Below are 9,503 nucleotides of genomic sequence, written 5' to 3'. Positions count from 1 at the left end.
CGGTTGAAGGGGGTGTTATTTATAGACGAGGGGAGAGTTTAAAGATAAAAAAATTCGGAACAAATAATGAAAGGCAAGGATGGTGATCCACGCCTTTCTAGCGCATGTCAGAATCTTTCATTCGCGTTTTGTCAGAAAGGGTGCTAGATATTTAAAAGTTTATTAAACGGTGTCTTACAGGTGATTAATTCATGTCAGGGTGATTTTTTGGTAAAAACGACTATAATCGAAGATGATAAATGGAATAAATGGTTATGAGAATACATCTGACACAAAATGAGAGATTACAATCTTGTCGTAATATTATTTTACAACGTAAACTAAATATAAAAAAACTATCTTAAAATTTAATATTATGTCCTATAATCTTAGAGAACACAAATTAAATTCTTTTAAAGGTAAGTGAAATATAAAATTATGAAAAAAATAAGTCTTTCACGTGTGAAAAATATAATCAAAACTTTAACGGAGTTCAACGCGTTCCTATATCTCTGTGTGAATGATAATTCGTTGTCATCAAATAATAATGTGTTAGTCTTAAACGTATTATTATTGTACATGAGCATAATAATACTTAATTATGAATCTTTTAATAATAATAATATTAATATTAATATATGAACTTTATTATTTTTCAGTTTATGTTAAAAATAAATATATAACTGAAAATAATAGTGACAATGTCTTTATTCAATAAAATCGATAAATAAAATATATTATTACAATAATCATATAATTAGTTTTTAGGCATACAATTTTCACCATTGGTTTTTACCTCCAGCCGTTTAAAGCTTATTTCCGGTTTCTACAAGGTTTCCATTTTTTTTTCGTTGTTCTTATAACATTATAGCTCACACGCTTGTAAAATGGGCCCACGGTACGGCTAGATCAATGAATTTTGACTCGGTTTACCCCCGAGGTAATCTCTTCGGAGGTTTTACCGGAAGTAATTTTTCTGGTCAATGTAATTTGGGTACTCTTTCTCCCTCGTAGGATGGCAACTTTTGGTGTTGTTTAGAAGACGTTTGTAGTGAGACCCATTTTTTATAAAAAAAAAATCAATTCATTCAATTATTTTTCCAACATACAACTCACTCAAAATAAAAATATTATAATCTTACCGTAATATCAGATCATAATACAAATTAAATACAAAAAAAAATTATTTTAGAATTTAATACTATACCTTATAATCTTAGATAAGTTAACACATATTTAACACGTTTTAAAGATAACTGAAATATAAAACTATAACAAAAAAACTAAATCTTTCGTGTGTGCAAAATAATGAAAATAGATTTAAATTTATTGTTCTAAAATAAAATAAACAAAAAATAATAAAAACAAATGATAAATTAATCTAAAAATTTAGATTATGCGTAGAATCTAAGATGATAAATAGAAGAAATGGTTATGAGAATACATCTGACACAAAATGAGAGATTACAATCTTATCATAATATTATATTACAATGTAAACTAAATATAAAAAAACTATCTTAAAATTTAATATTATGTCCTGTAATCTTAGATAACACAAATTAAATTCTTTTCAAAGTAAGTGAAATATAAAATTGTGAAAAAAACAAAGTCTTTCACGTGTGAAAATATAATCAAAACTTCAACGGAGTTCAACGCGTTCCTATATTAAATATTTTGTGTCAACACGAAGAAATATTCAGTGATAGTAGGTGCAGCATATAGTAAACTTTTTATTATTTTTTTGCAGCTATAAAATGGAAGATGGTCAGCTTCGTTTAGATGGACATCATATTTCGAGACATTTTTCTGATACAGTAATATTTTTAAATTATATTTTACTTTTAATTATTGTTAATATTTTATTTATTTAAATTTTTTAGTATTAGTTTATATTTTAATTTCTATAATATTTATTAAATTAGGAGAGATACCGTATATTAGATCCCTTCATCCGTAATCTTAAGTTAGAGATACCAACCCGTGTATGGTCTTATTTAGTCGAGGTTGGATTCAGTTACGTAGCAAGATACGAAGGGCACTGTAACGTATAATCCAACATGATTTATGCATTGGTTGAGTGGTGGAGACCGAAGACATACACATTCCATCTTCCGTGCGGAGATTGCACAATTATGCTGGAGGATGTTTCCATGCATTTGGGGATTCTAGTAGATGGAGATGTACTTTCTGGGGTGGCGTACGGTGAATGGCATTCATTGTGCCAGGAGTATCTGGGAGGTGTCCCGCCTAATATCAACGGTGGTCGAATTTCATTAAATTGGTTGGATGAAACTTTCAAACGTTTGAGTAGCGATGCCTCGGAGGAGAAGGTTAAAATGTATACACTACTTGCATAATACAACTGATAGGAGGGCTCCTGATACCTGACAAATCGAACAACCAAGTTCATTGTATGTGGTTACGTCACCTCGCTGATTTTTATTAGGATGGAACACTGAGTTGGTGCTCGGCAGTTTTGGCATTTCTCTATAGGGAAATATGTCGAGCTACTGATTATAGAAAAAATGCTATCGGCGGATGTATCATTCTGCTACAGTCTTGGGCGTGGTATCGCATCCTCTTTTTATGTCCGGTGGTGAAAAACCCGTTGGTCTTCCCGCTATTATTGAGATAATTACAATACTGATTTCGAATATTAATAATTTTATTTACTATATAATAAAAATTATTTCATTGAATAGGTCGTCTACTGCAAGGAAAGATCATCGGGATTTACCTGATGAATTAGAATCAATTAGGTTACTCATTGATTATAAGGTTTTCATAAAGGTATATATTTAAATAACAAAATCTAATTTTAATTATTGTTATATAATTAGATTATTATTTTGATAACAATTATATATATTTGTTTTAGTTTGAATGGGCTCCTTATTGTACTGAAGAGATAAGGATTTGCATCCCACACGACTTAAAGGGCTCATTAGATGTTTGGATGGAGGTGGTCCCTCTGATCTGTTATGCGATTATCGAGTTGCATCCCACTGATCGCATGCTCCGCCAATTTGGTTTTGTACAATCAATTCTTGAAGCACCTAAAAATCTTGACGATTTGTATGACACCGATCGACGCGGCAAAAAATAAGTGAACTGGCCGCTGAAGCATTATGAGTGGGTAATGATATGGGAGGATCGATGTGGGCGCATCCCCCATACAAAACCCATTTATGTTGACCATTTGATGGTTGCAGATGGTTATTATGAGTGGTTCAATAGGAACGGGAACCGTTCCTACTTTTTTAGGAAGCACGCGACGGGAGTATTCATCGACGTAGACAAAGACGTCAGCTGTCAAAACCCCATCGTCCCCCGACTCATTGACGGAGAGACGGCGCTTCCGGTTCGACCTTAGCTATATCACATGAACCTTCACAGCAACCACCGTCTATACCATTATACACTCTGCAGCCGTTTTAGATGGCTCTGCAACCATATCAGATGCCGCCACCACTGTTTACATACCAGATGTCGCTACTACCATAGAGTTATATGACCCCTCCTAGAGGATATTATGGTTCTATGTTTGTAGATCCAACTTAGGGTTCATATGTTGTTTATTTGACGGGTCTAACTTCACCACCGATGGTCGTCGCACAGACACCTCCTGTAAAGGTTTCTCACTCATCGGTGTCGTTATTTTCTTAGTTTTCCCAGTTTTCTATGAGTAATGAGATAGTCAGTCATACACCTTCAGGGTCCTTATTCTATGGAGGTGTTATATTGTCATTTGTCCCTCATCAACAAAATTTATCTGCTCCAGGTAATGATGATGATGATGAGAATGAGGAGTCAAAACAAGTTATGAGTAGAAATCTTCCTCAAGAAAGACAGACACCGCCGAAAAACATTCAAGAAGTTGTATCGATAGATTCATATATTTAATTATTTTTGTATTTAATTTTTTTATTTGCTAACAATTGTAATTTTTTAATTATTTTCATTTTATTAATTAATTTAATTTGTTTATTTTTTATTATTTAATTTAAGCGAATGATTTTATTATTTAGTGTTTTTTAATCCCTTTTCTTGTATCGTTTTCTTGTTTAATTAACCAGTGATGATCAAATGACATTAACTTAAAGTAAATGAAAATTAAATTACAAAAACTTATCTTTATAAACAACAACTACATCAAGCACAACATCAACAATTACTTGATGACAAAAAAGATGAACATTTTTTTTTCTAATGTGTCCTTGGTTTCTACAATGCCCACATCTTTTGGTTTCTCTAGATGTTTCTTGAATATCCATATCACAATGAATTTGAGTGAATTTTGGACGACCACAGTCTCTCAATAAGGATGGATCTGGTACAATCGGAAGCCAATTATGAATCTCATTAAGGTCTCTCATTACCTACGGGGGAACTCAAATTCATATACCTTAAACACTTCTGATAGTAAGTATACGAGATTCACAAAACAGTTATAGTCTTGACGGGTATGCGATCAAGTTGCTATGACATGAGAGCATGGATACTTCAGAGCTTGAAAAACCCATATTCGCACCATCTATCTCGTAGATTAACTCTGAACGAGTTAGCTTGAATCCCTTGAAGAGGTCGCAAGATCTCTGTGACACGAAACAATTCATGGGTTCTAGAGAAGCATGTTACAGACATTTTATTTGATGAAACAATTCTTTTTTGTAGATCTGTAACTAATCTAGGGTGATAGACATGACCATTTTTCATCCAAGTTTGAGCTTGTTCCCCGAGCTTGGAAAAAACACTCCCAAATAAAAATATGGCATTTTTACCAAAGTTGTTACTGGTAAATGATGTACCCCCTTTAAGGTTAAATTGATAGCCTCAGCCAAGTTGGTCGTCATATGTCGATATCGATATCCACCATCATATACATTTGTCCATATTTCTTTATTGATGAGGCTGATGTAATTGTATCTCTCCTCGTTCTTTCCCCGTAACTATTGAAGCATGGACTCAAATGTTTAAGGTAGTAGTTCTTAACCTAAGCATCAAATGTATAACTTACTAACTTTGTTTTCATAAAAATTGAAAATGATTGACAAAAAAATAGCATTTTGACATACCTATGCACGCAAGTAAGTGGCGCTCATCATTCTTCTTTAACCTTCAGTGATAGTTTGCAGCAATATGTCGGATACAACACCTATGTTGGACATAGGGTGGTTTCTACATTGGACACAAAGAATCCATTGCTTCTTTGATCCTAGCTTCGCGATCTGAAATGATAGAATTTTTCCCCTCGTGATAACATGTAAGCGTAAGTTTTAGAGGAAAAAGACCAATAATATGTATCTTCTCTTTCAACAAGGGCAAAAGCAACTGGAAGTATGTTGCAATTATCGTCTTAGACAACTGTCAATAGTAAAACTTGATTGTATTTTCCATACAAGAATATCCCGTCAATTTGGACAACATGCTTGCAGTATTTTACAACATTAATGCACTGTGGGTAAGTGATACAAGAACACCCTACTCCACTTGGTGAGGTAAGACTTTCACATTGATTGTAGGACCTAGGAAGGTAGCAAGTGTTTCTGAAATAAGAAGACTTAAAAGAAAATGGTTAAGTATAAATGAATAAGTTGGTAAGATAAAAATGGCAGCGAAATAAATGAAGATGATGATATGTTTGATAGGATTTAGAGAAGTATTTGTATGATGGAATGATAGTATGGTTATGGTTGAGTTTATGAAAGAAAATGGAAGATGATGGTGATGATAGTATCTTGTAAAGAACTAAAGAAGAACATATATGAATAAATATAGACCCGATCTCTATATACCTTTACAAGGGATGGTAATATATGACTTGGACCCGCTATATATAATGATCTAGGAACCACGAGTATCAAGGTGGATAGAAGATAGGTGATGCCACAAGCACAAGAGCACTTGATAAGTCGATATAGTTCTTAAAGAACTAGAAAGAGAGAAAATCTCACAAGTTCTGATTAAAAAAAGTTGGTTGCATTACAAAATGAAATCTAAACTATTTATAGGCCTAATTATTACTAGGATACACATACAATATTTAATGAGTGAATATTCATCGATGAATGTTCATCCCTTAGGGAAATACAATGTACAATCAATGGTGAATATATGACGAATTAAATGAATAAATCTTCAAGAATGTATCTTCATGGCTGAATCCTTCTTCCCATGTGTGAACATGTTGATTTGTCTTCTTTGAATGAATGTTAATGAATGTATCTTGGTTGAAACTCTTCCCCCTAGTGTGAACAAGACCATTCGGCTTCTTACATGAATATGCATGAGTGAATGAAATTAAAAGCCTTTGAATGAAACCTTGCACCTTCTAAAAAATGTATTGATTCATGTTATATTCTTTTCTCGTCCATGCATATCTCTATTAATGCCTCTCATGCATAAATCCTTTGAAGGAGATGAATAGTTGCAAATCCCGTATTAATTTCTAGCCTGCACTGTCTTTAGTTATCTAGGCATATATCGAGCTCCCAATATCGGATTGATGCGATTCAAAGTGAGTTGGAAAGCTAAGACATATAGGATTAAATGTTAAGAGACTTTATCACCCAAAGATGTTTGGAACATGTGAAAAAGTAGCGATCAATCTAACTGACATGAACTGTCCAACCAACTCTTCAACTGCCTTTAGTTTTCTTAGCATCCAATGTACCTAGACAAAGTATGTAAACTAGTAATTAGATAGGAATTGAACTATGATAATTATGAATGCATTCTTCCACCTATGTTATGAATGTAAATGAGCTGACTATGAATGCATATGCATTGAATGAGTTATATAAAGATGTGAATTAATAAGTCATGCATGAATATCATATATTATACATATAAATGACATCATATAATTTTCAAGCAGAATTAAGAATAAGGTAAGCATATTCATGTGACATGTAATTCATAAATAAGTAAATAAAATAAGGTAAGACTCCCTTAGAATCTACAAGATAGAACGTCCATGAAGTAATCATGTGTTGAAGAAGTTTGGTCCATGGCATGATTGCTTCATCCCCCCTTCTTTAGAGCGATTTGTCCTCAAATCGAAGGCTTCTATCATTGATTGATCGATTGGTGTAAGAAAGTATAAATGAAGATCATATTCCTATTAGGGTATGCATGAATTTCTTTGAATCCTTCAAGTAGGTAAGTCACGCCAACTTTAGTCTTTGTACCCTTCAACATTATGAATCTTGAATAGTTGGATAATGCCCGTTTCTTTTCCTTGAATTCATGATCACAAGCAAGAACACTTCCATGTAAATGATTCACTGTGCTGCAAAATAAAAATAAGTTAGAACATGAAACATCATTAACAATGTAAATGAACGTACAAGATTCATTAAGGTTCATGAATGGAATTTGGTTCATTGAAACTTCCCTTTCATAAGGTTCATTGGATCTTGAATATGAAGTGAATGTACTTTGAAGGTTAATGAACATGTTCTTTGGAATTTCGTGTGACACATCTTTTGGAATTTCAAAAGAAATGAAGCTTGAAACATCTTGTATGTCCCTTGGAATAACCTGCAAATTCAAAGAACGAATAGAAGAAATAAATTGATTAGTATAAAGCAAAACTTCCTTCTCCTCACATTCTTTTCTCTCATTCTCATGTTTGCTTTGAATTATCTCTTCAATCTCACTCTCATGTTTTACAACACCCTCATCTTCACTCTCAATGCTCTTACTCTTATCTTTGATTACTTCAATGGCCTTCTCACGTAAAATCACACTCCAATTTTCAACTCCAAATATCTTGGTTTTCTCACAATGTTCTTCAATGTTTTTATTTAGTTGAATTTGGTCTTTATGCACTTGATTTAGAAACATTGGTACCAAGGTGATCTTATTTTCATTATGGATGGACGAGAAGTGATTAGTGAAGCCATTATGCGTTGCTTGTTTATCAAATTGCCAAGGTCGACCGAAAAGAAGATGGCTTGAATTCATTGGAACAACACAAGACTTCATATGTGTACCTTCCGATTGAGAATGGCACAAGTATTTGTTCAGGGACCTTTAACTCTTCTTCGTCATTAAACCATTGCAATTCGTATGGGATAGAATGTTTGATCATTGTAAGCCCCATCTTTTCTACCATATATGTGCTAGCAAGGTTTGCACAACTTCCACTATCAATGGCTACAAGACATACTTCACCATTTACATGGAAAAGAGTATGAAATACATTCTCTCTTTGCTGAATATTCTCCAATTCTTGGGAAGAGGAAATATCAAGTAACATTGTTAGTAAAAAAATTGAAATGTGAAAAATAGGACCTTACGAAATTTCACAAAACAAAACCTCACGGTCACTCCAAAAAAAATTGTGATGTCACTCCACTCAAGCACTCGTTTTTCACTTGGGAATATGCTTTTGGCTTTTGTAATTCCCCTTCTAATTTCACATGCTCTTTATATATTTTTCCACTTATTTCTCTCTTGTTAAGTTCTAAAAAAACTAACTCAATACCTTCAAATAAAGTGCTTAGGCTTTTGTTTCAAAATGATGTTAGGTAGGAAAATATTAGATGGTAAAAGGTTGGCTTAAGAAGAAAGGAAAGAAATTGATACAAGGAAAGGGGTTCTTACTAAAAGACACTTACAACCTTCCCTAGCCACAATCAAAGTCTTGAAAATGGCTTCAGGCTTGCTTATAATTGTTGTTGTAGATCACCTTTTGATTTAATTATTATTTTTTTCTTGCTTTGATTTTGTTTTTTCTTTTTCTTTCTTTCTTTTTGGACGTTTCTTCAACAATTTTTGAATAATACTTCTTTTTCCTTTTAGTTTTACTTGATTCATTTGAACAACACTTCACAACTTGTTTGCTTCCACCTTAGCTCTTAATACCATATGATACAAGCACACCCTACTCCACTTGGTGAGGTAAGACTTCCACTTTGATTGTAGGACCTAGGAAGGCAATAAGTGTTCTTGAATTAAGAAGACTTAAAAGAAAATGGTTAAGTAAGAATGAATAAGTTGGTAAGATAAATATAGCATCGGAATAAATGAAGATGATGACATGTTTGAAAGGATTTAGAGAAGTATTTGTATGGTGGAATGATGGTATGGTTATGGTTGAGTTTATGAAAGAAAATGAAAATGATAGGGATGATAGTATCTTGTAAAGAACTAAAGAAGAACATATATGAATAAATATAGACCCGATCTCTATATACCTTTACAAGGGATTGTAATATATGACTTGGACCCGCTAGATATAATGATCTAGGAACCACGAGTATCAAGGTGGATAGAAGATAGGTGATGCCACAAGCACAGAGCACTTGATAAGTCGATGTAGTTCTTAAAGAACTAGAAAGAGAGAAAATCTCACAAGTTTTGATTAAACAAAGTAGGTTGCATTACAAAATGAAAGTTAAAATATTTATAGGCCTAAGTATGTATAGGATGCACATACAATATTTAATGAGTGAACATTCATGGATGAATGTTCATCGCTTAGGGAAATACAATGTACGGTCAATGGTGAATGT

Source organism: Hibiscus syriacus, unplaced genomic scaffold, assembly GCF_006381635.1.
Source record: "Hibiscus syriacus cultivar Baekdansim isolate YM2019G1 unplaced genomic scaffold, ASM638163v2 tig00116965_pilon, whole genome shotgun sequence".
Lineage (NCBI taxonomy): Eukaryota > Viridiplantae > Streptophyta > Magnoliopsida > Malvales > Malvaceae > Hibiscus > Hibiscus syriacus.
Note: the sequence above shows the minus strand (reverse complement) of the source record.